The sequence below is a fragment of the Ovis aries genome, chromosome 4, assembly GCF_016772045.2.
Source record: "Ovis aries strain OAR_USU_Benz2616 breed Rambouillet chromosome 4, ARS-UI_Ramb_v3.0, whole genome shotgun sequence".
Classification (NCBI taxonomy): domain Eukaryota; kingdom Metazoa; phylum Chordata; class Mammalia; order Artiodactyla; family Bovidae; genus Ovis; species Ovis aries.
Window position 1 is genome coordinate 40,269,242 of NC_056057.1, and position 26,836 is coordinate 40,296,077.

Consider the following 26,836-nt stretch of genomic DNA (forward strand, 5'->3'; position numbering starts at 1 on the left):
ATAATGAAAACCTAACCAATAAGGAAGGCTGCCAAAATTAGATTTAAGTGGAACAAATGCATGTATACTTTTTTATCTTGAGATAAATTTATTTATTTTGAGATTTCTTGAAAACTGCCTTCTATCAATTATGTGGGATTTAGTTAGGCTAAATGAAGTTCAATGTTATATTTGCATTTCCCTCTGATTCTCATAGAGCATATCTTGTTACTTAGAAAGGTTTTCCATAAGGGTGGGCTTGTAAAAGTTTGGAAAAGTATTCACATTTTTATAGTCATAGAAAATTTGTCATATGGCCAACATTTAGCATATTTTCTTTACTCTGATATAACTTTATCCTGAAATTGCCTTCTTCCTTCCTGTTTTATCATATATAGATTTGCTTCATCCAACTATACAGAGTTTATACAACTATACATACAACTCTACAGTAAATCCACTAGGCTTTTGAATCTTTGAGCCTCAAAAAAGTATTGTTCTTACTCATATTTACTGAAAAATCAGTTCATTCTTATATAATATATTCTATTTGCATATAATTTTCCTTTATTTGTATGTACGCGAAGAGTTGACTCATTGGAAAAGACTCTGATGCTGGGAGGGATTTGGGGGCAGGAGGAGAAGGGGATGACCGAGGATGAGATGGCTGGATGACATCACGGACTCGATGGACGTGAGTCTGAGTGAGCTCCAGGAGTTGGTGATGGACCGGGAGGCCTGGCGTGCTGCGATTCACTGGGTCTCAAAGAGTCAGACACAACTGAGCAACTGAACTGAACTAAACTGAACTGAACTGAACTGATGGACAGGGAGGGGGAATAAACCTACTTGCTATTAGGAGGGTGCTCCAGAATCAAGCATTTTATTCACCTTTCAGGAAACTTTGGTCATCTTGGCAGTCACTGATGCTGTGGACATACAGGCAAGGCAGCTGCTTACTTGAGAGCTGGGCTTTCCAGACATTAGAAATAAGAAATAATGCACAAAAAAGTGTAGTTCAATCAGTTAATCTTATTGGCTATTTTTGTATTTTGAATGGAATAGTAAAATGAAACCCATGTATGTATCTTCTAATTTCAGTAATATATCTAATTATCTTATCTACTGCATCCCTCCAAATTATTTTCATGTGAATCTGAGACATTATATTATTTCATCTATACATATATCAATAAATTTATAAAAGACACATATTCTTTAAACAAAAACATAACCATAATATAGTTATGAAAACTAAAAGTGAATAACAGTTCCTTACACTGCAGGATATTCTTATATAAGTTTTAGATGCTTGGGCCACTATTGATTCAGGTGCTATGCTAACTTCTCTATTTGAAACAGAATTTGGTTTTCTGAACAACACTTTGTAGTAGGTATTATTATGATGTCATTTTTTCACATTGAAACCTATATGAAATTAATTTCCCAAGGTACTAGTGGCAGAACAGGTTCAATTCCTGGCAACTTGTTCCAGTACCTTCTTACCTAGATCCATACAATTCAGTTTATTTCAGAGTAGAAGAATATGAGCAGCAGAATTATACCCAAATACATATATCACTTTTTCATAAAATTCCACATGTATTTGAAAATACATAAAAGCATACTTTTCTTTCTTGTATCCTAAAATATCTATTTTTTTCCTTTCTTTCCTTTCTTTTCCTCTTTTTGATTGATAGTAAACATACTTGAGTATTACTCATAAATCAGAAATGCCTATCCTATGTTCTATAAAAATATTCTATATTCTTAATAATGAATATACTAGAAGTTTCTGTTTTATTTTCTATTAAATAGTTATGTATTTTTGTTGTTGTTGTTCGGTCACTAAGTTGTGTCCTACCTGCTCTTTGCAACCCCACACGCTGCAACTCACCAGGCGTCCCTGTCCTTCACTATACTATGCTCAAATTATGTCCACTGGGTCAGTGACGTTATCTAACCATCTCATCCTCTGCCACCCTCTTCTCCTTTTGCTTTCAGTCTTTCCCAGCATCAGGGTCTTTTCCAGTGAATCGGCTCTTCACATCAGGTGGCCAAAATACTGGAGCATCAGTTTCAGCATCAGTCCTTCCAGGAAATATTCAGAGTTGATTTCCTTTAGGATTAACTGGTTTTATCTCCTTGCAGTCCAAGGGGCTTTCAAGAGTCTTCTCCAGCACCACAATTGAAAAGCATCAGTTCTTCAGTGATCAACATTCTTAGTGGTCCAACTCTCATAACTGTACATGACGACTGGAAAAACGATAGCTTTGACTATATGGACCTTTGTCAGAAAATAATGTCTTTGCTTTTTAATATGTTGTCTACATTTGTCATAGCTTTCTTCCCAAGGAGGAAATGTCTTTTAATTTCATGTCTGTGGTCATCATCCATAGCAATTTTGGAGCCCAAGAAAAGAAATTCTGTCACTGCTTCTACTTTTCCCCATCCATTTGCCACGCAGTGATGGGACTGGATGCTATAACTTAGCATATGCATACCTTAGCATATAAATGCTTTTTTCATTTACCTAAAATATTTCAGAAAGCAAGAGTATTAGAGAATATTTAAAATATATTTTGATATGCAATTCTACATTTTCAATTTTAAAGTAGGTTCCATAGTTGACCTCTGCATGGTAAAAAAATAAAAAGCTTAACAGTTTTAGGACCCTGAAACTATAGGAACTATAAAATCAGGGAAAACACTAAAATCAGGGACTTGGCATATACAGACTGAGCACTGGCTGCAGCAAAAAAAACTCACAGATGTATTGGTTTGAACTAAACTGTGACTGAACCTTGTTTGAGGTTTATATGTGGTTGTGAGCACTCCTGGAAAGTTGACTACAACTGTTCTTTTTATTTTCCTCTTGTGCTTCCCATTGTCTTGAGATGTGAGAGTAAAAATTGGTGAAATTAACCACCTCTGGGAAATTATTCCTACATATGGACTCCTTACTTCAGTTATTAGGGTAATCTACTATGTGGAAGATATTCTACCAAGCTTTGCAATGGATGTAAGGTGAATAAAGTTCTGTATCCTCCAATGGAGAGACTGAAATTCTCTGTAGAGAAATCTTACCAGTTTCCTTTCAGTAAAGAGTGGAGACTCAGAGCCTTTGCACATGCAGTCCCCTCTGTCTTGCTGTGCTTAGTTGCTCAGTCATGTCCAACTGTTTGCAACCCCATGGACAGTAGCCCATCAGGCTCCTCTGTCCTTGGGGATTGTCCAAGCAAGAATACTGGAGTGAGTTGCCATGCCCTCCTCCAGGGGATCTTCCCAACCCAGGGATTGATCCTAGGTCTCCCTCACTGCAGGCAGATTCTTTACCATCTGAGCTACCAGGGAAGCCCAAGAGTACTGGATAGAGTAGCCTATCTCTTCTCTAGGGGATCTTCCTGACCCAGGAATTGAACCAGGGTCTCCTGGATTGCAGGGGGATTCTTTACCAGCTGAGGTACCAGGGAAGCCGCTCCCTCTGTCTTACATCACTTCATTCCCTCATCTTTTCTTGTAACTAGGATCTCAGTTCAAAATCACTTCATTGAGAAACCTCTGCCTCCCAAACAGTAGAGAAAAACTCTTTCCTATAGCACTATGTACCTTTTGTTTCAAGGTTTTGTTTATAATTTTATAGGCATTTCTGTTTTACTTATGTCTGTTTTCTGTCAATTGCCTATAAGCTCCACAATAGTCTGTTTATATTCATTATTATAGGGTTAATACTTAACAGATATCCAGTAAGAACTCAATATTAATGTGGAATAGCCAGAATTTACTTTTCGTATTTCCTTTCTTCTTCCTTTCTCTTTCTTTCTTTTTCCTTCTCCATATCCTTCCCTCTTTCTCTATCTCTTCCACAGCTCCCTCACCCTAAGAGATCAATGAGAGATATTCATTCCTATAGTCTGCAAGTTATTCCAAAAGCCTACCTATGAGGCTGTAATGGTGTGATTCTTAACTATGGCTGCATATTAGAATCACCTGGGGAGTTTTCAATAAATACCCATGCCTAGGCCCACCACAGACCAATTAAATCAGCATTTCTGGAGGTGGGACTCGGGCAGCATTTTTTAAAAGCTCCCTAGGTGATTCTAATGTATAGCCAGGGTTGTGAAACACACTCTAATGGATGAAATCTGAATACCCAAATGTTCGTGAACTATATGAGCCATTATTTTCGGCCTAGGAAATTTCTAATTCTAATTAAATTATCCTTACTCATTCACTCATTCACATATACATTCAAAATTTATAATTTTATACCATATGTTATTAAATCCTATATTTGCTGTACTAACAATAAATAGTGCATTTATTACTAGAACCAAAGATTTCTACTAGGAGTTGTGAAAGGCTATACAATGTGGCTAGATGTTTTCCAGAGTCTGATATTTTGAATGAACTCTTTCCTCATTTTGCTGATATCATGGGTTTTTAAATTTTAACCCCATACTTTTCTCTTTGCTTATCCTTTTACTGTACATATTTCTTGAGTATACAGTAGACTTTCACACTGATTGTGCATATGTGATAATGTAGTCATTGTTTTTGCAAGAAAACCTGTGACCCTCTTCTGTGAAATAGGCACATCCATGCAAAAAACAAAATTCTTTGCTCTAAAAACTGAAGGGTAGCCTTTCTGATAGCTATGGCCTCCAGGGGACAGTGGTTAGAGATGCTGCAAAAAGAGAAGCTGAAGAGGTGTTGGGGGTGGGTCAGGAAGGGCAGAAATATTTAAAAAGAGACATGGTGAAATCAGGAAGCTTTTTCTTCAAAGGGCAGTTACTGCTGGAGCAACTGAATCATCCTCCCAGTATTGTCTGTCCTAGTTACAGTGAACAGGAAGTGAAAGTTCAGTGTTGGTTACTGTCAATTACCGTCCACATAAACAGACACAGGAAGATCAAGTCATGTTACTTAGCCTTATTGCCCTTGGATGTTTTGATAAACATGTTAGCTATTTACTCAATATAAATACTAAACTTACATACCCCAAGGCAAAATTTTATAGTTTTTCTTTCGAATGTCTGTCTTTTAAAAGCATTCTCTTTCCCCACACATTTTCTTCTGAATTCATCAGAGCCCTTTGCCTCTCCTTACCTTCTGCTTATGGGAGGGAAGGTCTCATCATTCAGGCCCCTCATAAAGGTAAACTTGGTGCCAGGGAGTAATCCCCTTGGGTCACTAATGTATATTCACACATCTGAGAATGCTGTTAAGAAGCTTCTGAAGTGGAATGTGATTCCAGCCATAGCAGTTACATACTGCTCATATTTCCTAGTTTAGACTCCAGGGAGTTCAACCACTGCCTATTAGCAAGCTGACGATGGAAGGAAGTGCTGTAAATCTCACAGCAATGATAAAGCTGAAGCTCCTGGAAGAAGTGGGAAAGAGTGAATTGCAATTAAAAAACAGAACCGTGAACCTTGGCCTTCTAAAAGAACACCCACAGTAAGTTAATGAAGAACACGAGAGGATAAACTAAACTGTAAACATTTCTTGTATCTCTTTTCAGTTATCATCTGGGTTGCAAGCAGAATGAAAGAGGAAACTAAACACCAAGAATCCAAATTAGTCTGTAAGATACATCTACTTCTCAAACAAATACCATATCACTTTGAACTTTTTAGACTGTTTGGTTTACATATAATTTGGCCACTCCTGTTAAGACAAAGAGGCAAAGAGTTTATAGCTCCTATTACATGTGTGTGTGTTAGTGGCTCGGTCATGTCTGACCCTTTGGACTGTAGCCCTCCAGACTCCTCTGTCCCTGGGGATTCTCCAGGCATGAACACTAGAGTGAATTGCCATTCCCTTCTCCAGGGGATCTTTCTGACCCAGGATCAAACCCACGTCTTCTGCATTGCAGGCAGACTTTACCATCCATCCACCATACTTTCACTCCTTTTATGTTCTCTACATTTTTAATGGTGAGTAAGAGAGTTTTTAAATGTTTTTATAGGATTTCTGAATGTCATGGGACCATGGTATTTTTCAGCCATGGATGAAAATGATGGCTTCTTTTTCAGCTTCAGCCTTCAGTGTCATTTGATGGTCCTGAGCTCCCCTGTCAAGTGAGGCCTGTGTGTCACTGTGTGCTTGATGACACCGTGATAACCAAATCTTGATATTTTACTTACAAAACCACCATTCGGAGTGTATTTGTTGGCCTAATTTTCTTTACCCTTTGCACTCACCTGTTTTCTTTACCCTTTGCACTCCATTCTTTATCCTTTATCTCCCCTCTCCCCAAGGCAATCCATCTTTTTCTTCCTCCCCTGTTCCTCTTCCTCACCCTAGTTTCTCTCCCTCCCCACTCTTCTCAAATTAAGGTCTAACTGACTGACAATATTTTATTAGCCTTCAAGTGTATACCATAGCAAGACAATATTTTTGTACATGACATGGGTACCATTAAAAAACACTTAAAAATAAATAGCTCTCCAAATACAAGTTGACCTTAATTGTTATAGGAAAATGTACTAAATCTCATGCATAGAGAGTTTACTAAATGTAGTAGGTTGTATATTAAGCTTTATAACAATTTAAGAGGTTTTATTTCTGTCCTCACTAGACAGCTATGGACGCTGATATTGAGAAAGATTATGTAGTTCAATGGTGAGTTCAGTGGTAAATCCACAAACACAAAATAACAAACTAGGAATGGGGGCCCAATTTGGTCTGATTCCACTGATTCCAGAGTTCATGTGTTTAATTTCACCTGATGTTTCCTACTGTGAATCTAACTAGGATCTATTTGAGGAAGGTGGAGATAGGAATTTAAAGACCTACAAGGAAGTATCAAATCACAAATGCTTTAACTAGAAATGTTGGATTTTTAAAATGGCACTATGGTGCTATCATCTCTTGCCATTGTTTAAACATAGCAAATTAAAATTTTGGAATATGAGATACGGTCAGTTTCCTGACCATGCTCTATATAATGGCTTCATTGATTAATAACTAGTCAGAAATCTACCATGTGTGGAATGAAGGGAGGGCATTTTGATACTTAGGCTGAAGGATAGGGAGAGGCAGATGTAATATAATAAAAAAAAAGATGTAAGAATGATGAAGAAGAATACCTAGTTTACACTTTCCATGGTGATTTTACATATATTACCTTGTTTTACATTCATGATTTAAGGAGTATGATCCACTCTCTATAAAGTCATGGGACACTTAAAAATAAAGAAAAACAAAAATTGCCATATATCACAACACTGTAGAGCATTATTATCCTTTTGCTTGACCTAAAAGAGGTATGACATTTTTAAGTATTTTGGTTTTTTTAATTGTTAATGTCTCACAGTACCATTGCCAAGTCAAAATGATACCTATGTACCTTATTGTCAAATGTACCCAAAACAATAACATTAGATGAGATAGGACCATCCTAAGTATAGCTATCAATAGTCCATTTTGAAATGTGAGAAAAATAGAACTATAAATTTTTGAATATGTTTGTAAATCATTCTCTCTAATAATCATTTTTACAGTTTAAATATCTTGACTTTGTATGGCATTGATAACAGGTGAAAGGTTAATCTGTAAAATTCACAGTTCACCAAGAACTTAGGAAGTACCAATGAAGAACACATTTTTAACAAGTGGAAGACCCTACTTACTAAACACAATCATTTTGTTTTCCTGCAAATACATTTAGCATTGCATTGCAAATGAGCTTGCAACATTTTTTGACCAAATCTTCTGAGTCATTGGCTTTAAGTAGAATACTTGACTGCTCCTTTCTAGATAATGGAAATTCCAATTCCATTGCCAGCAATCAAGATAACTTTGGGAAAATTTGAGGAACCATATTTTATAATGTAAACACTGACTTTATTTTCTTGGGCTCCAAAATCACTGCAGATGGTGACTGCAGCCATGAAATTAAAAGACACTTTTAATTTGCTTCTTCAAAGAAAAGCTATGAGAAGCCTAGACAGTGTATTAAAAAGCAGACACATCATTTTGCTGACAAAGGTCCATCTATCAAAGCTATGTTTTTTTCCAGTAGTCATGTATGGATGTGAGAGTTGGATAATAAAGAAGGCTGAGTGCCAAAGAACTGATACTTTTGAACTGTGATGTTGGAGAAGACTCTTGAGAGTCCCTTGGACTGCAAGGAGGTCAAACCAGTCAATCCTAAAGGAAATCAACTCTGAATATTCATTGGAAGGGTTGATGTTGAAGCTGAAGCTCCAATATTTTGGCCATCTGATGCAAAGAGCCAACTTATTGGACAAGACCCTGATGCTGGGAAAGATTGAAGGCAGGAGAAGGAGACGACAGAGGACGAGATGGTTGGATGGCATCACCGACTCGATGCACATGAGTTTGACAGACTCTGGGAGATGGTGAGGGGCAGGGCAAAGACTGAAGGACTCAACAACAACAACAGCAGCAAATTTTACAATTACAACTTTTCTTTACTCTGTCTCAGAGAACCAGTGAGGACAGATGAACTTCCCAAATAGTCTAGATTCTGCGTAAGTTAAATATATGCAATTTCATTTCTTAATTTTAAATGACACCTTAGAATTAGAGAAAAGGAATGAAATCAGAAAGCTTTTCAGAGAGAACTTTTTAAAGACATTGTTTTATATTGGCATATAGCTGATTTAAAATGTGATAGTTTCTGGAGAACAGCAAAGGGACTCATCCATATGTGTACATGTATACATTCTCCCCCCAAATCCCCTACCAAGAACTTTTTATTAATTAGACCAAAAATAAAGTTTAGATAGATTTTAGTGGGTTCCTTGAGACCAACTCCTGTAAGTACATAAAATGCTCAAAAAACCCCAAAACCTCCAATTGTCAATACTATGTGCACCACATTTGTGTATATTCACCAGTTTTCTGTAAATGAATTATTCAATGTGTATACCACATGATATTAGTTGATTTTGTTGTTGTTCAGTCTCTCAGTCATGTCCGACTCTTTGTGGCCCCATGAACTGCAGCATGCCAGGCTTCCCTGTCCTCCACTAGTTGTTTGATGTATTTCATAACAGTACCAAAGAGCCATGTTAGATAACACTAATGGTAAAGCACTGCAGACTCTGGAGCCAGTGAGTCCAGACTGCCTAAGTTCATATCCAGGATTTATGTAGTCCTTAACTTTTATAATTTAGCTTTATCTATAAAAGTTTACCAATAGTACCTACTCCATAGATTCAGTGAGCTTCCCTGGTGGCTCAGACGGTGAACAATCTGGATTGAAGGGTTGATGTTTGTAAAGTGCTATAACAGTGCCTGGCACCCAAGAGGCGCCATGTAAGTGTCCTGTGTTGTTCTCTCCCCCTTTATCTTGTTTATAGATATATTTCTCATATCTGGACAGCTTTTATTTTCTGAAGGGTTAATAAAATTTAGGGGTAAATGTGGAACCTTTACAATATATTTACTAGAAAAGAGTATAAATAAACATCTGGTAGTTACCCTCATGTTCCTTAGAATTTAGTCAGTAAAATGGGAAAAAATAGAACTTATGAATATATGATTAAATTTGAAAGGACTGAATATCAGTAAATACACAACTAATAATCACAAGCTGTGATAAATGATATGAAATAGCAGTGAAAGAATCAATGGCAAAACAAATGCCTCCTGGAGTTGACTAAAACAGCCAATGGGACTTAATGGAAAGAAACAAAGCATGCTCATTTTTAAGTATTTTCATGAAAGAAAATTAAATAATATTGCTAAGAGTTTAAAATTTAAACATACATACATACTAAGAAGAATCCTATCGAACTTAATGCCCATTTAAATCTATGTTCCATTGCAACACACTTGGATATTCATTAAATACATACAATTTAGATCTTGCTTTTTCACTTGTTATTTTTGTTACATATGCTCTGTCAAGTTCCTATAAAGGTTCATAATTACTTTTTAATGGATGCACAATTTCACATCAAATAGCATATTCTCTTATTGTTGTACACATATGCTATTTTAAATATTTAACAGTTATAAATCATAAATTATAGTTTATAAATAAACTAGTTCTGTAGATTTTTCTTATTTTGAATTGTTTTCTTTGAATTAACTAGAATAAGTGAGATTATTGGGTCCAAATGTATGACTTTCCTGATCCAACTTTTCTTTCAAAATTAATCTTATGTTAATGTTTTGTAATTATAAAAATAATATTTGATCTGTGTGAAAACTTCAAGCAGTACAAAAATATATGAGGTAAAAATCTAAAATTTAAAATTTTTTATCTTCCAGAGATCATTTTAATTATTAGACTTATATTTTTCCAGACTTGGTCTTAATATTTTGGGATTATACTGCATAGTGTAGACACAAACTGAATATAGTAACCTGCTTTATATTACTTGATGTCTTATGAACATCTGTTTATTACTTCTAGTCATAATTCAGAATATTTAATGACTATATAATAAATATTTTCCTGCATGGTTTTGCTTGTATTTTGTGTGTGTGTGTGTGAATAATCCACCACTGTTGATCATTCAGGTTGTTTCCAAATTATTACTATACTCAAAGGATCAAACATATCTCCTATTTTGTACTTGTCAAAATATTTCCATTTAATAAATTTCTAGAAGTTAATTTGGTGAGTCGAAGTTGCTGTGCACTTAATCTGCCTACAATGCAGGAGACCTGGGTTCAATCTCCAGATTCGAAAGATCTCTTGGAGAAGGGTAAGGCTACCCACTTCAGTATTCTGGCCTGGAGAATTCCATGAGTTGTATAGCCCATGGGGTCACAAAGAATTGGACATGGCTGAGTGACTTCCACTTCTCTATAATTTAAGGTCCTTTACCAAACTGCCCATCAGAAATATACTTATCTCTATCCAGTGTTTGGAGCCTCCTTCTCAATAGGTCTTTCAATCATTTTCAATTTGACTAGCTGTTTAAAATTGCAGTTCTTGGATTACTAAGGAAAAGTACATATTCACTTGTCAAATGAATTTCCAATCTTCGTTTATGGTAACTTTTGCTGTGTAGTAACTTTTATTATTATGTTTTATGTAAACAAATATATCTGTTCTTTCCCTATGATGTTTGTTCAAAGCTTCTTTTTTCTAAACCTAGACCCCCACTACACCAAGGTGATGAAAATAGTCTCTTACATGTTTCTTAAATTTTTATGGTTCTATACTTTAAATTTACACCTTTAATTAAACTGGACCATGTGAGTGTGTGTTTATAATATGTGGGGGTATAACTTGTTTGAATAACTTTTCACTAGTTTTCAATTCAAATTTTATCATTTATGAAGTGATTGCCAGAATTTCTTTTATATTTGTTCACGTATGTGTTTATTTTTACTCCTTCCTACAACAAACAGAGCTTATTTGTTCTGCCTTTTTTTTTTTTCTTTTAACTGATGGGACGATCCACTGAACTATAGTTGTAAAGTTGTCCTATTTTCTTGTTTTTCAAATAAATTAATTGAGCCACACCCTTACAGTGGAATAATGATCTTTACTGATTGAGTTTCTCTATCCAGGAGCAACCCACACCTAATTGCTCATGTGTTCTTTTCCTTTGTGATTGAACTTTTCTTTCTTTTGGTCCTTTATACCTCGTTTTTTAGTTCTTTGGTTGACAGCAATAAAACTACTCTAACAAACCATTTCGAGTCAACTGAACCTTTATAGGGTAAAAACAAACAAAGAAAAATAATGGATTCAGACAAAGCAGATGGCCAGCTGGGGACCCACACATCTGGGTCCATTACATCTCCAGATCCCCACCATAGAGTGAGGAGTTTGCTGTACAGAAAAGGAGGAAGAGACAGTGGGTAGCCAAAAGCTAAAGTAGACTCTATTTTAAGCTTATTATCATTATTACTAGAGTGAAGAATAACAGTTTTAATTTGATGACTAGTTGATTATTTCTGGTATTAAATTATTTTTTAATCTTGCTTTAAGAAAATTTTCTATATTTTCAGTAATTTGACTATTTTTCATTTTTATTGAATTCTGTAAGCATTCAAAATATATAATGATTACTTTCTCTATTCCACTTGAAAAATTATTATTAGATCTTTTCTTATGTTATTATAATATAGAGAATAATCTGACATGGTGATGTATGTCAGGCTTTTCTTTTTCCTAATTCTACTAGAAATAACTTTTGTAGTTTACTGTTGAATAAGATTTTTTAAAAATTTATACTTTTTATCAAGTTAAGAAAGTTTCTTTCATTCACTAGAATAGGATTATAATTTTTTATATGGATTGGCTATTAAATTTTTTGAATATTATTTGGGATATGTTGAAATGTAGTTTTTCTCCATTATTTTTGATATTAAATATTGCCAGATTTGATTTTGTTGAATCAGCCATGCACTTTGAAATAAAGCCTTCTCTGTCATGTGTATTATTTTAATAAAAACATAGGCCTTATTCATATTTTATTGGTATAACTGCATCAACCATTGGAAGCAAACTTTATTAATAATTTTATCACAACTATCTTTGATAGTTTTAAAATTTCTTTTCCCTTCAAATATAAACCAAGAATAAGCTTTTTGCATTTTGCAACTTTTTCTTCTATTCCAGAATTTCTCAACTTTGGCGCTCTTGACATTTTGGGCTAATAATTTGTTGCTCTGTTTAACAGTATTTTGACCTATTCCTTTTCCTACTGGAATATGACCATCCTCAAGAAAAAGAAATATAAAAAGGCAAAATGGTTGTCTGTAGAGGCTTTACCAATAGCTGAGAAAAGAAAGGAAGCTAAAGGCAAAGGAGAAAAGGAAAGATATACCCATCTGAATGTAGAGTTTCAAAGAATAACGAGGAGAGATAAGAAAGCCTTCCTCAGTGATCAATGCAAAGAAATACAGGGAAAGAATAAAATGGGAAAGACTAGACTTTTCTTCAAGAAAATTAGTGATACCAAGGGAAATTTTCATGCAAAGATGGGCACAATAAATGACAGAAATGGTATGGACCTAAGAGAAGCAGAAGATATTAAGAAGAGGTGGCAACAGTACATAGAAGAACTATACAGAAAAGATCTTCATGACCCAGATAAATGTGATGGTGTGATCACTCACCTCTAGGCAGACATCCTGGAATGTGAAGTTAAGTGGGTCTTAGGAAGCATCACTATGAACAAAGCTAGTGGAGGTGATGGAATTCCAGTTGAGCTGTTTCAAATCCTGAAAGATGATGCTGTGAAAGTGCTGTACTCAATATGCCAGCAAATTGGGAAAACTCAGCAGTGGCCACAGGACTGGAAAATCTCAGTTTTCATTCCAATCCCAAAGAAAGGCAATGCCAAAGAATATACAAACTACCGCACAATTGCACTCATCTCACACGCTAATAAAGTAATGCTTAAAATTCTCCAACCAGGCTTCAACACTACGTGAACCATGAATTTCCAGATGTTCAACCTGGATTTAGAAAAGGTAGTGGATCAAAGATCAAATTGTCAACATTTGTTGGATCATTGAAAAAGCAAAAGAGTTCCAGAAAAATATCTATTTCTGCTTAATTGACTATGCCAAAGCCTTGACTGTGTGGATCACAATAAACTGTAGAAAATTCTGAAAGAGATGGGGAATACCAGACCACCTGATCTGCTTCCTGAGAAATCTATATGCAGGTCAAGGAGCAACAGTTAGACTGGACGTGGAACAGACTGGATCCAGGCTATATATTGTCACCCTGCCTATTTAACTTATATGCAGAGTACATCATGTGAAATGCTGGACTGGATGAAGCACAAGTTGGAATCAAGATTTCCAGGAGAAATATCAATAACCTCAGATATGCAGATGACAGTACACTTACGGCAGAAAGCGAAGAAGAACTAAAGAGCCTCTTGATGAAAGAGAACAGTGAGAAGTGGGCTTAAAACTCATCATTCAAAACATGAAGATCATGGCATCTGGTCCCATCAGTTCATGGCAAATAGATGTAAAACAATGGAAACAGTGACAGACTATTTTCTTGGGCTCCAACATCACTGCAGATGGTGACTGCAGCCATGAAATCAAAAGATACTTACTTCTTGGAAGAAAAGATATGACCAACCTAGACAGGGTATTAAAAAGCAGAGACATTTCATAGCCAACAAAGGTCCATCTAGTCAAAGCTATGGTTTTTCCTATAGCTATGTATGGATGTGAGTGCTGGTCTATAAAGAAAGCTGAGCACAGAAGAATTGATGCTTTTGAACTGTGGTGTTGGAGAAGACTTGAGACAGTCCCTTGGACTGCAAGGAGATCAAACCAGTCCATCCTAAAGGAAAACAGTCCTGAATATGCATTGGAAGGACTAACGCTGAAGCTGAAGGAAACTCCAATACTTTGGCCACCTGATGCGAAAAGCTGACTCATTTGAAAAGACCTTGATGCTGGAAAAGACTGAAGGCAGGAGAAGAAGGGGATAACAGGGATGAGATGGTTGGATGGCATCACCAACTCGATGGACATGAGTATGGACAAACTCCAGGAGTTGGTGATGGAGTTGGTGATGGACAGGGAAGCCTGTTGTGCTATAGTCCATGGGGCTGCAAAGAGTTGGACATGACTGAGTGACTGAACTGAACTGACTTATTCCTACTAGAGGCCAATAGAATACTCTCCTTACACCAGTCCCTTTCCCAGTTGTGACAATCAAAAATGTTGCCCAAAATGATGAATGTCTCCTGGCAAAAAAATTGCTCCCTGGTTGAAATCCACTGGTGCATGCTTTGAAAATTTTAATGTTTGTGAAGCTTCTCTGTGAATCATTTGGATTTGGTACCTCATGTGGAGTTGTATGAAGTTTGGAGGGAGCTGTTCAGTTTTTTAAAATATTATCTTTCCAGTTGGGTAGTTAATGTCACAATTTAACCAAGTTCTGGAAAGTGAAAGAGGAGAGTGAAAAAGTTGGCTTAAAGCTCAACATTCAGAAAACAAAGATCATGGCATCTGGTCCCATCACTTCATGGGAAATAGATGGGGAAACAGTGGAAACAGTGTCAGACTTTATTTTTGGGGGCTCCAAAATCACTGCAGATGGTGACTGCAGCCATGAAATTAAAAGACGCCTACTCCTTGGAAGAAAAGTTATGACCAACCTAGATAGCATATTCAAAAGCAGAGACATTACTTTGCCGACTAAGGTTCATCTAGTCAAGGCTATGGTTTTTCCAGTGGTTATGTATGGATGTGAGAGTTGGACTGTGAAGAAGGCTGAACACCAAAGAATTGATGCTTTTGAACTGTGGTGTTGGAGAAGACTCTTGAGAGTCCCTTGGACTGCAAAGAGATCCAACCAGTCCATTCTGAAGGAGATCAACCCTGGGATTTCTTTGGAAGGACTGATGCTGAAGCTGAAACTCCAGTACTTTGGCCACCTCATGCGAAGAGTTGATTCATTGGAAAAGACTGTGATGCTGGGAGGGATTGGGGGCAGGAGGAGAAGGGGACGACAGAGGATGAGATGGCTGGATGGATCACTGACTCAATGGGCGTGAGTCTGGGTGAACTCTGAGAGCTGGTGATGGACAGGGAGGCCTGGCGTGCTGCAATTCATGGGGTTGCAAAGAGTCAGACACAACTGAGCGACTGAACTGAACTGTGATGTCTCCTGTAGACGTCTCTCATATGATTCTTTCTTCTGCATGCTCCTCTTTCTCATCTGCACGCTTTTCTTGAGCAAGTACTTCATTCCGTATGGTGTCGCACCATGCCTGTTTTACTAATGAACTCCAAATATTTTTCTCCTCTCTAGAGTTTCTAGAGCTCCAGATTAACATATCTATCTATGCTTTCTGCATCCCTGCCTGGATATCCCTCTGGTACCTGACACACCACACATCTCCAATATCATTTACTGTTGTAGTTACCTCTTCCTAAGTTCCATCCTCTGTTAGCTGCAGTGCTGCACATACTCTCTCACACACAACACATTCTGCTCCCCTTTTTAAAAATTCACTTCAAATTAGCCCAAGTTCTGCAAATTCTACACTCAAATATTTACTTATATCTCTTATATCAGATATCTACTATTTCTACCTGAAATATTTGTATTTTACCAATGCAGAAGAAATTTTAACTATGAATTTTAAATGCTAGAATACACATTTATTTGTTGAATATTTTCCAACTACTAACAACATCAATGTTATAGTAGCAAGAAGGGATGGGCTAAAACTCATAGATTTACTAATGAGTAAATCAAGGAATGTATTAACTCAGAGAATTGTCTATATAAAAGAGCTGCAAGTCTCTACACTTGCCTTGTTCAAAGTTTGCATTAGTTACTTAGTAGATATAAGGGGATAATCATAATTTTTTTCAGAAGCTTTAAAACTAGAATGCATATGTGTAACTTACAGTTGAAAAGGTGTTTAAACATGAAATGAAATGATGTTTCTAACTAGGCAAATGTAGTAGGGACACTAATGAAGTTCTATTTTTGTTGTTTAGTTGCTAAGTTGTGTCAAGCTATTTCGACCCCATGAACTGTAGCCTGCCAGGCTCCTCTGTCCATTGTATTTCCCAGATAAGGCTATTGGAGTGTGTTGCCATTTCCTTCTCCAGGGGATCTTCCCAACCCAGGGATAGATCTTGGGTCTCTTATGTCTCCTGCATTGGCAGGTGGGTTCGTTACCACTAGCAATGCCTGGGAAGCTCAGGGTCTTCTTTGTACTAAGTCACTTCAGTCGTGTCTGACTCTTTGTGACCCTTTGTACGACAGCCTGCCAGGCTCCTCTGTCCATGGGATTCTCCAGGCTAGTATACTAGAGTGGGTTGCCATGACTTCCTTCAGGGGATCTCCCCAACAAAGGGCCTGAACCTGTATCTCTTATGTTTCCTGCACTGGCAAGCGGGTTCTTTACCACTAGCAGCACCTGGGTTTTCTATACTGAGGTTCAAAAAGTAAACTATAACTTACAGTTTATTGCCAAAACAAGCAACATGGAGCAACCAAAAGGAAAGAACAAAAAGAAAACATGAACACTCTAAAGGCCCTTTATGAATGTTTTGGGACTATAACTCTATGCTAATTTAAAAATGGTCACATACTTACATCATTAATTATATGGGTAGTAAATACTATTATTAAGACCAAAAATAATTCAAACTGTCTCACAACACTCAGTTAACTACTATTTACATTTTAAAAGATAAAAGTAGCTATGACTTATCAGTGCTTAGCAGATCATGTAGATCACCAGGAGTGGGGCCTGAATCTGGCCCTGTGTTCCCATGGAGTTGACACTAAGGGATCCAGAGCCTAAGCGGAAGCACACAAATCAGTACAACAGGAATACAGGCACAGTTACAAATGAGGACGCTAGGATCGCAGGGAAACACAACAGCCATATTCTCTGTGAGATACAAGCAGCTTACCATCTGTCTAAAGTCAGTGATAGCATCAGTTAATGTGCTAGGGCTTAGGGTCCAGGCACATGTTTTGGAATTGCAAGGTTCCAAGCAGGAGCTTCTGCACAATTAAATATGCAGTGACTCAGTAATTAGAATAGAGACTCAAGTGAGAATAAGGTAAAAGCTGAGTTATATGAACATGGCTGTAGGTCATGGCAGGGGTGACTTCTGTTTAGTCTGATAGTTAGCTAGAGCTCCAAGTACCCGTCTAGAATGTAAGGAAGTACTGAGACTGGGGGTGGTTTGCAAGGAATTCCAGCTGCATAGAGAGTACTGCTTCAGCCTGGCAAATTTTACTTGACTGTGAATTCAATATAAGCTAATTTTAGATACCTAGGAATATAATGTTGGAGAAGGCAATGGCACCCCACTGCAGTACTCTTGCCTGGAAAATCCCATGGACGGAGGAGCTTGGAAGGCTGCAGTCCATGGGGTGGCTGAGGGTCGGACACAACTGACCAACTTCACTTTCACGTTTCACTTTCATGCATTGGAGAAGGAAATGGAAACCCACTGCAGTGTTCTTGCCTGGAGAATCCCAGGGATGGGGGAGCATGGTGGGCTGCCGTCTATGGGGTTGCGCAGACCTGGACACGGCTGAAGTGACTTAGCAGCAGCAGCAGGAATATAATGTAGTTGTCATACAAGAATATAGCATCATGATCAATAAGAGTGGTCTAAAAAGTGCTGCATTGTGCTTGGTTCTGGATGTAAAGTTTTATGAGGGCTCAGTTCAGTTCAGTCGCTCAGTCGTGTCCGACTCTTTGCGACCCCATGAATCGCAGCACGCCAAGCCTCCCTGTCCATCACCAACTCCCAGAGTTCACTCAGACTCACATCCATCGAGTCAGTGATGCCATCTAGCCATCTCATCCTCTGTCCTCCCCTTCTCCTCCTGCCCTCAATCCCTCCCAGCATCAGAATCTTTTCCAATGAGTCAACTCTTCGGATGAGGTGGCCAAAGTACTGGAGTTTCAGCTTTAGCATCATTCCTTCCGAAGAGATCCCAGGGTTGATCTCCTTCAGAATGGACTGGTTGGATCTCCTTGCAGTCCAAGGGACTCTCAAGAGTCTTCTCCAACACCACAGTTCAAAAGCATCAATTCTTCGGGGCTTAGCTTTCTTCATAGTCCAACTCTCACATTCATACATGACCACAGGAAAAACCATAGCCTTGACTAGACGGACCTTAGTCGGCAAAGTAATGTCTCTGCTTTTGAATATGCTAGGTTGGTCATAACTTTCCTTCCAAGGAGTAAGCGTCTTTTAATTTCATGGCTGCAGTCACCATCTGCAGTGATTTTGGAGCCCCAAAAAATAAAGTCTGTCACTGTTTCTACTGTTTCCCATCTATTTCCCATGAAGTGATGGGACCAGATGCCATGATCTTCGTTTTCTGAATGTTGAGCTTTAAGCCAACTTTTTCACTCTCCTCTTTCACTTTCATCAAGAGGCTTTTTAGCTCCTCTTCACTTTCTGCCATAAGGGTGGTGTCATCTGTATATCTGAGGTTGTTGATATTTCTCCCGGCGATCTTGATTCCAACTTTTGTTTCTTCCAGTCCAGCGTTTCTCATGATGTACTCTGCATATAAGTTAAATAAGCAGGGTGACAATATACAGCCTTGACGTACTCCTTTTCCTATTTGGAACCAGTCTGTTGTTCCATGTCCAGTTCTAACTGTTGCTTCCTGACCTGCATACAGATTTCTCAAGAGGCAGGTTAGGTGGTCTGGTATTCCCATCTCTTTCAGAATTTTCCACAGTTTATTGTGATCCACACAGTCAAAGGCTTTGACATAGTCAAGAGAGCGGAAATAGATGTTTTTCTGGAACTCTCTTGCTTTTTCCATGATCCAGCGGATGTTGGCAATTGGATCTCTGGTTCCTCTGCCTTTTCTAAAACCAGCTTGAACATCAGGGAGTTCACAGTTCACGTATTGCTGAAGCCTGGCTTGGAGAATTTTGAGCATTACTTTGCTAGCGTGTGAGATGAGTGCAATTGTGCATTAGTTTGAGCATTCTTTTGCATTGCCTTTCTTTGGGTTTGGAATGAAAACTGACCTTTTCCAGTCCTGTGGCCACTGCTGAGTTTTCCCAATTTGCTGGCATATTGAGTGCAGCACTTTCACAGCATCATATTTCAGGATTTGAAACAGCTCAACTGGAATTCCATCACCTCCACTAGCTTTGTTCATAGTGATGCTTTCTAAGGCCCACTTGACTTCACATTCCAAGATGTCTGGCTCTAGATGAGTGATCACATCATCACGATTATCTGGGTCATGAAGATCTTTTTTGTACAGTTCTGTGTATTCTCGCCACCTCTTCTTAATGTCTTCTGCTTCTGTTAGGTCCATACCATTTCTGTCCTTTATTGAGCCCATCTTTGCATAAAATGTTCCCTTGGTATCTCTAATTTTCTTGAAGAGATCCCTAGTCTTTCCCATTCTGTTGTTTTCCTCTATTTCTTTGCATTGATCGCTGAAGAAGGCTTTCTTATCTCTTCTTGCTATTCTTTGGAACTCTGCATTCAGATGCTTATATCTTTCCTTTTTCCTTGGCTTTATCCTTCTCTTTTCACAGCTATTTGTAAGGCCTCCCCAGACAGCCATTTTGCTTTTTTGCATTTCTTTTCAATGGGGATGGTCTTGATCCCTGTCTCCTGTACAATGTCATGAACCTCCATGAACTCCATAGTTCATCAGGCACTCTATCTATCAGATCTAGGCCCTTAAATCTAGTTCTCACTTCCACTGTATAATCATAAGGGATTTGATTGAGGTCATACCTGAATGGTCTAGCGGTTTTCCCTACTTTTTTCAATTTGAGTTGAATTTGGCAATAAGGAGTTTATGATCTGAGCCACAGTCAGCTCCTGGTCTTGTTTTTGTTGACTGTATAGAGCTAGAGACATACAATTTAGAAACAATTTTAATTGCTTAAGGTGCCAGGTATGTATTGTAAAGAAGTTAAGTGGACCTAGAACTGAAAGAAAGAGGAAAGGAAGGCAGGAAGGGAGAAAAGCAGGAAGGAGGAAAAAGGGTGGAGAGGAACAAAGAGAGGAGCAAGATGTTAAATGGCAACTGCCATTTGGCCACCCTAGGAAATTAGAACAGGCAAAGCATATGGCAAACTGGGCAGTGCTTGACCCGTTAAGGGGCTACCACTCCAAGGGTCTTTGATCTTGGGATCTACAAGTATTTACCAAAATGTGAGATATATTTATTAGTGTCTATTACCTTCTGATTTTTAATTTTGGCAGCTGATTTTTTTAGCTATGTAATGGGCCAAGAAAAATATTCTGCACACATGGGACTGTTCCTCAGGGTAGCCTCTAGAAGAATGCAAGTTGTGACTTTTCTCCCCACAAAGGACAAACACCATAATGTTTAGTCCAGACAAGTCATAAGACATACTTCAAATATGTCCAGGGCTACTGTGTGGAAAATGTAATGGTTATTTGAGAAACAGGATTAAGACTAATGAGGCAGCTTTTCATACAATGTAATAAAGGACTTTCTAATGATTAGAGTTGTTCTGGCACAGAATCGTCAGAGCATCTTCTTGTTTAAAACATGCTGCACCTGGTGGATAAATATTAATTGAAGGAATAAATAAACCTTTGAATTGGGTTGGGAGATAAGATTTGGATGCCTCTCTAGGACATAGGTGGAGAAGGCAATGGCACCCCACTCCAGTACTCTTGCCTGGAAAATCCCGTGGGTGGAGGAGCCTGGTAGGCTGCAGTCCATTTGGTTGCTGAGAGTCAGACATGACTGAGCGACTTCACTTTCACTTTTCACTTTCATGCATTGGAGAAGGAAATGGCAACCCACTCCAGTATTCTTGCCTGGAGGATCCCAGAAACAGAGGAGCCTAGTGGGCTGCCATCTATGGGGTTGCACAGAGTCGGACATGACTGAAGCAACTTAGCAGCAGCAGCAGCAGCTAGGACATAGGAAGATATCCTATGTATTGACAATACATATACCTTTAAGTTGGTTGATGATAGTACTGTCTCAGGAATGTAAAAAAATTAAGACTTCTTTGGATATGTATTCTCCATTTTTACCCTTTATTTAATGTGGCAAACAGATTTACTACTTTCAAACGTATTTCTTACATTGATACAAATTTTAAGAAAAATATTATTTTTTTGCTTTTCTTTTATCATTTAATTATGAATTTGCTCCTTGATCTTTTAAAGATGGCTCACAAATAAGAAGCATCATGAACTGTGTGGAAATTATAAGATTTGAAAGGTGATGGAAATGGGTTAACATTGTGAGTCCTCTTGATGTTATTTAGCTAATTCTATGAGTCTTAGTTTTCTCATATACAAAATATTTAGTTTGCTTTTACAAACTATGTTTCATTTTCACATCTGTAATAGAATACCAGTATTTGCTACAGAGTTGAAGGAATCATGGTAGCTAAACCATGTCAAATGACTGATCCATATTTGCCTACAGTTTGCAATACACATTTACAACTAACCCAGATTCATGTGCAAATACTATATTTCCCAATGGGTAATCAAGAACCTGTGCTGAGTGCTGAGCTTAGTTGCTCAGTCATGTCCAACTCTTTGTGACCCCATGGACTGTAGCTCACCAGGCTCCTCTGTCCATGGGGATTCTCCAGGCAGGATTACTGGAGTGGGGATTACTGGAGCCTTCCTCCAGGGGATCTTCCCAACACAGAAATAGAACCTGGGTTTCTTTCCAACCCAGGAATCGATTCAGGGTCTCCTCCATTGCAGGCACGTTCTGGTTCTGATATGTGCCTGATATCAGGCACATTCTGATAACCAGCTGAGTTATCAGGGAAGCCCCAGTGCAAGCACCTATAACAGAATATCCCCTTCCCTTAAGCCATGGTTATCATTCATTTCACCTATCCACAAGCTATAATCACCAAATATGTTGTCATCATTATTTTGAACAAACCGTTATCTATTAGATCAATTAGGAATAGAAAAATAAGGTATTTTACCTTTGGTTATCCTTCTCTCATACTCTTCCTTTCTTCATGTAGACTTGAGTTTCTGATCTGTATAATTTGCCTTGTTTTTGAAGAACTTCTTTTAATATTTCTTGCAAGGCAAATCCAGGGGCAACAGTCTCTCAATTTTTGTTTGTCTGAGAAAGTATTTCTGCTTCACTTTTTTCTAAATATAAAAATGCAATGTTTTCAAAGACTTTATTTTTTAGCAGTTATAGGTTCAAAGCAAAACTGAGGTGAAGGTACAGACATTTCCCAAATACTTTCTGTTCACATGTGCACAATCTCCCCCACTATCAATATCTCCTGCTAGAGTGGTATGCTTGTTATAATGGTGAACCAACACAGACTCATCATAATTACCAAAGTACTCTCCTTTCCTTTGAAGGATATTTTGTTGGATTCAGAATTTTAGGTTGGTATTTTTCCCCTCTCTTAACACCTTAAAAATTCCATTCCATTTCTCATCTTGCTTGCATAGTTTCTGAACAGAATTCCAATGCAATTCTTATCTCTCTTTCTCTGTAGATAATGCAGTTTTCTCCTCTTTGGGCTTCTATCAAGTTTTATTGTTTTTGATTTTTTAAATTTGAATATGATGAGCTCAGGTATAGAATTTCTGGTATTTTTCCTGTGTGGTGTTTCTTGAGCTTCCCCTGTATCTGTGATTTGGTGACTATCATTAATTTTGGAAAATTCTCAGCCATTTTTTTTTTCAAAATTTTCTTCTACTTTTTCTTTGTTCTTCTTTTGGTATTCCCATTATACATATGTTACAATTTTTATAATCATTCATCAGTTGTTGGATAGTCTGTTCCATCATTTTCTTTTCTTTTTGGTTTTCAAATTCTGATTCTTTTTTTTTTTTTTAATAATGACCTTGTTTGCAAGTGATTTTCCAGAAGATGGATGTTAACTTAATTTGGGAATTGTATATCCAAAAGGCAAATTCAAATCATAAGTAAAATGCACAAGCACCTAAATAAATAGCTCAAACAAAACCAGTGGACATTATCTTGGGAAAGACTTACTGGGAGTTGAAGAAGCAATGTTGATCTATGAGAGCTGCTTAGCTGAGAGGTTCTGATGAGGATCTCTCATGAAGTTGCAGGAAAGATGACGGCTGGGGCCACAATCTTTGAAGCCTTGCCTGGGGCTAGCTTTTTTTTTTTTTAATCTTTTTTTATTAGTCAGTTTTGGAGGTTTCTGTTGATATATCTTTAAACACTGATTCTTTCCACAGCTATGTACAATCTTCTGATGAGATTGCCACCAAAGACATTTTTTCCTGTTCGTCTTGTGATCACTATTTCCTTTTGGTTTTTTCTTAGAAGTTTTATCTCTTGGCTTACAGTACCTATTTGGTCCTGCATGTTGTCCACTTTTTCAGCCCTTAGAATATTAATCATCGTTACTTAAAATTCCTAGTATGACAATTTAAAAATCTCCATTATATCTGGCTTTGGTTCTGACACTTACTTTGCCTCTCAGAGTGTATTTTTATCTTTACCAGGCCTTGTGATTTTCTTGTTGAAAGCTAGACATGACTATCAGGCAAAAGAAATGAGGTAGCTTGACTTTTAGTATGAGATTTTATATCTTTCTGTCCAGGGCTTAGGTTGTGTGTATGCTTGCTGTATCCGTAGTTTCAGAGACTAACATCTCATTTACTGTCTATGTTTTTGCCTCTCCTGTGATTCTGGGTCTTCCTGCTACTGCTGCTGCGGCTAAGTCGCTTCAGTCGTGTCCGACTCTGTGTGATCCCATAGACAGCGGCCCACCAGGCTCCCCTGTCCCTGGGATTCTCCAGGCAAGAACACCGGAGTGGGTTGCTATTTCCTTCGCCAATGCATGAAAGTGAAAAGTGAAAGTGAAGTCGCTCAGTCGTGTCCGACTAGTAGCAACCCCATGGACTGCAGCCTACCAGGCTCCTAGAGACTTCTTAATAGTGTCTGAGGTTTCAACTTCTTTTAGTTGTATTCTTGCTACTACACAGGAGCCCTGTTGATATGGTGGTAAGGTGTAGGGGAAGAAAAGTTACCTATAGTACCATAATTAAGTCTCTCTTTTCTTTTTTTAAGTGAGTCTCAGTTGGATATTTCCCTTCTCTAATGTCAAAGGCTAGATGAAGCTTCTTGAGTTGGGGATTTTCCTCTAGGTGGGTAGCCTCTGATAGAACCTCAATCAATTAGGCTTTGGTAAATAGTTTCCTTGGGGCCAAGAACAGAGAACTCTGAAAATACATTAGAAAGATTACTTTTTCCTGTCACCTGCTGCAAACATGAAGTAATTTTTCTCAAATCTTCACAGAATTTGATAGGGTAACTGGGAGTAAAAATCATGAAAGCGTGCCCCTCTCCCACCAAGAATGTGCCAGCTCTGATTTTTTTTAAATGAAGATTAGTTTCTATTTATTTATTTTAGTTAGTATATATATATATATTTTGCTGTGCTGGGTCTTTGTTGCTACATGCGGGCTTTCTCTAGTTGAGGCGAGTGGGGCTTGCTCTGCCATGGTGCACGGGCTTCCCATTTTGGTGGCTTCTTTAGTTGAAGAGCTCAAGACTCTCAGCATGCAGGCTTCAGTAACCGCGGACGTGGGCTCTAGAATGCAGGTTGTCTTTGATGGTGCACAGACTTAGTTGTTTCAAGACCTGTGTATTCTTCCCAGATCAGGGATGGAACCAGTGTCCTCTGCATTGCAAGGCGGACTCTTAACCACTGGACCACCAGGGAAGCCCCCAACTCTGAGTTTCTAAATCCCACTGTGCCTCCAGCAATTGTTTAATCATAGCTTAGAGCCTTCCGAGTCTGCTCCAGTGAGTCTGCTTCAGGCTAAGTAGTGATTCTGTGTATCTGCCTGTCTGTCTTTCTAGTGGTCAGAGTAACAGAGCTACGGCCTTAGTTCTCTGATGTATCTAAGATTTCTTGATTTTCAGTTTGTGTAGCATTTCTCATGCCTGGATGTGAATGATGACTACCAAGCGGTTGCCATGTTGCATCAGAAATCAAAATTCAACTAGCCCATATTAAATACTCAACAAGTATTGTATCTCTTATCTATTTTATATTTTTCTTTTTACCTTTACCATATATATAATTCTTTTGTTGTTGAGGGTCTACCATTTAGTTTCTTCAAATAAAATTATTCTATTTTGCATTCCTTTCTAAAATATAAAATTAGAAAAGTCATAATTAGGTGCATTTTTGCCTCACATGTATTAAAATGTGCACTTTGTCACTGCTACATTTAAAATGGATAATAAACAAGGACCTACTATATAGCACATAGACCTCTGATCAGTGTTATGTGGCAGCCTGGACGGGAGGGGAATTCTGGGGGGAATGGATACATGTATATATATGGCTGAACCCCTTCGCTCTTTACCTGAAACTACTGCGACATTGTTAATCAGCGATATTCCAATACAAAATAAAAAGGTTTCTTTAAAAATGTGTACTTTGTTATTAAAATAATAAAGTGAAAGTAGACTTGCAGTTTGTGTGGGAATTGTTGGTCTTCACTGTGTAGTAAAGTGTCTCATTATTTGAATAACACTATTAGCATAATCAGTGTCTGTATAATGTAAGTCAGAAGCTAGAATGCAGTATACAAAAGCTACTATTTCATGATGGAAAATTCCTTGGTGGAAAAGGAACAGCATTGCAGCCCAAAACACAGGTTTATACTCAGACTCATTCCCCACCACCAGACACACATAACTGGCGGAGTGCAAGAGAATTATTTTTGTTTTGCTTGTACTTCCTATTTATTTTTCATGAGTCAGCTGTCTATAATTTGTGACATAATTTTACCTTTCATCTTGGGGTTGTGTTTCCTAATTTTCTTATATTATCAAAGTCTACTTTTTCAGTTCAGTGTTAAGAGGAAAAAAAATCCTTAAATCTCACGGTGAGAAGCAGCAGGTGCTGCATCCTTTGCTAAACCTATTCTTCTCTTGAGGGGTAGCAGATTCTGTCTCAGATCTCATGATGTCTCATTTCTGCCTAATCAATAAACATGGCTTCTATTGATGTGTGTGTTCCAATAAAACCAGATCATAGTGTGCACACTCGGGAATGCCATTATATGTCAAGTATCCTTAGCACAGAATTATGCCTGGAGTGATAGCTCTACTAAGCTGACACACTAACTTTCTTCACCATCAAACCTTTCTTCTCATTTGCAAGCATCCATTTCACTAATAGAAGCCTGCCATGTTTAAGTATCTTATCTGACCTCTTACTGTTCATTGAAATGGTGTGCACTTGTTTCCTAAAAAACCTATGCTGGTCTTATTCATACTGGTATGGTGAAAATATGCTTTCTCTTTAAATTCCATACACATCCTAAAAATAAACTGTCCTTCTATTTTGGGGCTGTCAGTTATGTTTAAAGAATGTAGTAGGAAAGCAGGCTGTGCTAATCCAAAGTACCCTTCCTGGGGGAAAGTCTC

The 26,836-nt window shown here is 37.9% G+C and overlaps 1 long non-coding RNA gene across 1 annotated transcript; it reads right to left on the reverse strand.

The window, feature by feature from the left end:
- Positions 1-1,210: 1,210 nt before the first annotated feature.
- Positions 1,211-26,062, reverse strand: LOC132659676 (uncharacterized). The gene is made up of 3 exons (XR_009600345.1): positions 22,371-26,062; positions 5,089-5,362; positions 1,211-2,512 (listed from the first exon to the last, which is right to left on the reverse strand). It is a non-coding gene; the product is annotated as an uncharacterized LOC132659676 (long non-coding RNA).
- Positions 26,063-26,836: the final 774 nt, after the last annotated feature.